General features: G+C 38.5%; 1 non-coding gene across 1 annotated transcript; it reads left to right on the forward strand.

Annotated features, from left to right (window-relative positions):
* Window positions 1-264: 264 nt before the first annotated feature.
* On the forward strand, window positions 265-366 carry LOC126019175 (U6 spliceosomal RNA). The gene has a single exon (XR_007498932.1). It is a non-coding gene; the product is annotated as a U6 spliceosomal RNA (small nuclear RNA).
* Window positions 367-3,673: the final 3,307 nt, after the last annotated feature.

Genomic DNA, 3,673 nt, shown 5'->3' on the forward strand with positions numbered 1-3,673 from the left:
CCTTAATCTCTTATAATGAGCTTTCTGGACTGAAGTAATGAAAAGGTTCCTGAGGTGATTATCCTAGATCTTTTCTCTGTTCTTCCGGGATAGAGGGTCCTAATGCCTTTTGTCAGGGCAAGAAGTCACCCAGCTCATGATAGCTTCAGGCTGCAGCAGACTTTTAGCCAGAAACATGTATTGTGTGAAGGTGAGATTTTCAAGAGTGTAATCTGAAAGTTTTTATTTAAGCTATAATTCTTGGGTTTGAAAAATGAATTATTAGTGCTCTCTTCGGCAGCACAAATGCTAAAATTGGAAAGATACAGAGAAGATTCGCATGGTACCTCCTCAAGGATGAAAAATCAATAATTATTAACTTTGGATCAGAACGCCATTAAATGTAATGCCTTCTTCTATTTCTTTAACTGAAAGTGGTTAATTCATTTTTAAAACAATATCTTTATTTAAGCATCATTATTACAAACATGCTTGTAGCTGGGTTTCAGTTTTTAAAAGAACATGGGGCTGGAGAGATAGCATGGAGAAGGCCGGTGGTTGGAATCCCGGCATCCCATATGGTCCCCCAAGCCTGCCAGGAGCGATTTGTGAGCATAGAGCCAAGAACAACTCTTGAGCACTACCGGGTGTGACCCAAAAGACAAAACAAAACAAAAAAGAACACACACACCCTTCTCTCTCTTCCTCCTCTCCTTCTCCACTTCGTCATTGCCTCCTTACCTACTTCAGCCTTCCCCAACATGCCCTCTTGCCCCCCTTTCTCTTCCTTGACCTCCTCCACTTCTGTTTTCTAATTATTTTTTTTTTGTTTTCTAATTTTTTGTGTGTTTTCTTTCTTTTTTTGGGTCACACCAGGCAGTGCTCAGGGGTTACTCCTGGCTCCATGCTCAGGAATTGCTCCTGGCAGGCACGGGGGACCATATGGGATTCGAACCGATGACCTTCTGCATGAAAGGCAAACACCTTGCCTCCATGTTATCTCTCCAGTCCTTCTAATTATTTTTAATAAGGATAGACTTTCTCCACCCAGAATAAGCCCACTATTTCTCTTGAACTTGTATCCCCTTTGTTCTTTCTTCTCACACTTCTTTAGGAACATTTCTTTTAGTAAAAACTATTTTGCTTTACTAAAAATAGCTAAATATAAACCAGGGAAAGGTACTCAGGATCTTACATTTTTTAAGAAAGATTAATAAAACAATTATTTTATAAATTAAAGAAAACAAAACATACTGTGCTGTAAACATTCTGCAAAACATTTTATAAATTAAAATACTTTTATAAATTAAGAAAGAATAATAAAATAATAGAAAAAAATTAAGCTCTGACCTTTAGAGACAGTTATCAATACTGTCCTGTGAGGGAAACACTTTTATTTGACTTTGAACCAGCTTTGAGATTTATGGGGGATTCAGTCTCTTGATCTTTCTCTTGGGATTATTGCATCAACTTCCTCTTGGTTAACTAGTCTTCCTTTTTTAGCCGTAATTTCCTTAGGATAAATCTCTGGCTTTCGTTATCTTTATCCAAATCCCAAGCGGTTCCAGGCCCTGGAAAGGTGTCCAGTGTTCAGTGAAGGGAAGGGCAGGTTGACTGAGTACATATTCATACATGAGACAGTGACGTCTGTAGTTGGTCATTGCTGCCGAACAGGTCCAGGTTCACCCAGTGTAACTGAAGGCCTAGCCTGAGCTGGAGGAGCTCACTGATCACTGTCGAATAGAAAGGAGGATAAAGCAGAGAAACCTGAACCTCACCCAGCCCTTTCCAGCCAGCTCTGCTTGGGTGGATGGCTTTGTTTCCCACACACCTAGTCACTAACGTGCAATTCGATAACTATTTCTTTCTCTTATTTTTTTTAAATAAAATCTGTTTATTAGGGAGATAGTTCAGTGGATAATGCACTGACCTGGGCTCAATCCCCAAACAGGGGGCTCTGTGTGATATCCCAAACCTCACAAAGAATGATCCCTGAGTACAGAGCCTGGATTAAGCCCTGAGCTCCATAGGGTGTGCTCCCACTCGAAAAGGGATCACTATTGGTTTACACGACTCTAAACAATGGAAGTATAATTTCACTCCTTGCTGTGTATATTAGCCTCACCACACTGACAAGCAAATTTCTAGAAGTATTCCACTATTAACGTGACCCCTCTGCATCCTTTCCTCCCACTTTTTATGCCCTCTGGTTACTCCTATTGTTACAGTCGAAGATAGTTTTTGTTGTGTTTTATTAGTTTACTTACTTTGGTTACTTATTTGTATTCCACATAGGGGGAAAATAATCTAATACTTATCTCTTACTTTCTTATTTGACTAGCATTTATAAAAAAAAAAGAAAACAACCAAAAATTGTTTAAATACCTAAGAGTGATGCAAACACTATGCAAAAAGATCCATGCATTCCTGGAATCATAGAAACAATATGCATCATACGCACAGCATGGAATCAACCCTAATATCCATTGAGGAAAGACTAGATAAAGATGCTGTCCAGTTCTAGACTCCAGTGTAATTTTGAAGTGTTCCATTTCACTGTTGTTTGACAGACTAAATCAGTGCTTCTCAAATAGTGGGATGTGCCAAGGCTCCATAAAGTGGGGCGTGTTTGACCTCGGCAAACACTGTCATAACAAACTAAGCCTTGTGTTTATGTCTCTGTATGTCTCTGGAGCTGAGAGTCGCTGTGCCCTGCTTCAAACCCCACTTCAAAAAGCTATGCATTGCAAAACGTGCTCATTGGAGCCATTAATCCAGACATCACCTCTGATTAAAAAAATCAGCTCAAATTATTTTATGTATTTTTGTTTTGCAGGTTAAGTTTTTTTTTAAATAAAGATACTATTTACAGTCACACTGGGGGCACAAAAATGTTTTCTTCTTTCTAGTGGGGCATGACAGAAAATAATTGAGAAGCACTGAACTAAATTAATGGAAAGATAAGGTGTTGGGTAAGGGAAGAGTTTTATTAACAATAAATTGGGAGGGAGAAAGATGGTGAACTCACATTCTAGAGTGTCACCTTGTCTGCATGGTCACCAAAAGCACTCTATATAGCAAAAGAACAGGGAAGGCTTTTTGAAAAGGCAGTTAATGTCTCTTAAATCATTACATCAAATACTAGTCTTTTGAGAGTCATTTCTTTTTAGATAGATCAAGGATAGAGGGAACCATGGTATGGGTCAATAAATTCTACATAGCCTAGTCTTCTGATTTATGCCTCAATGTATCTATAAATATGAAGAAAGATGATAGATTAAGAGTTCTGTCTACATGCTGTCTTCCCGGCTACATGCTTTATCCTATAAAAGATAAGGAGAAACAGAACATTATTAACAACCCTTTGGTGTTTGCCAGTTTAAACTGGGACCAGATTTTATGTTCATTTCAAATTAAATATTGATAAGCTATTAAAAAAGATGAAATTGTGCTTTTTATTGTGTCATGGATGGAGATGGTGGGTTTTCCCAACGAGTATTTAATGTACCTTGACAGAAATGCTGAAGAAGGATACAGGGATAGATGACACATGATGTTCATGACCTGAACAAAATAATTCAGCTCTGGCAACCAATACAGTAGTGTTCTTATTCACTTGATGACAGGTAAGCCACTCTCAGGAAAAGCAAAACTCTAAAATTCTCCTCCCTCTCCTTCTCCCTCTCCCTGTTCC

The sequence above is a fragment of the Suncus etruscus genome, chromosome 9, assembly GCF_024139225.1.
Source record: "Suncus etruscus isolate mSunEtr1 chromosome 9, mSunEtr1.pri.cur, whole genome shotgun sequence".
NCBI lineage: Eukaryota > Metazoa > Chordata > Mammalia > Eulipotyphla > Soricidae > Suncus > Suncus etruscus.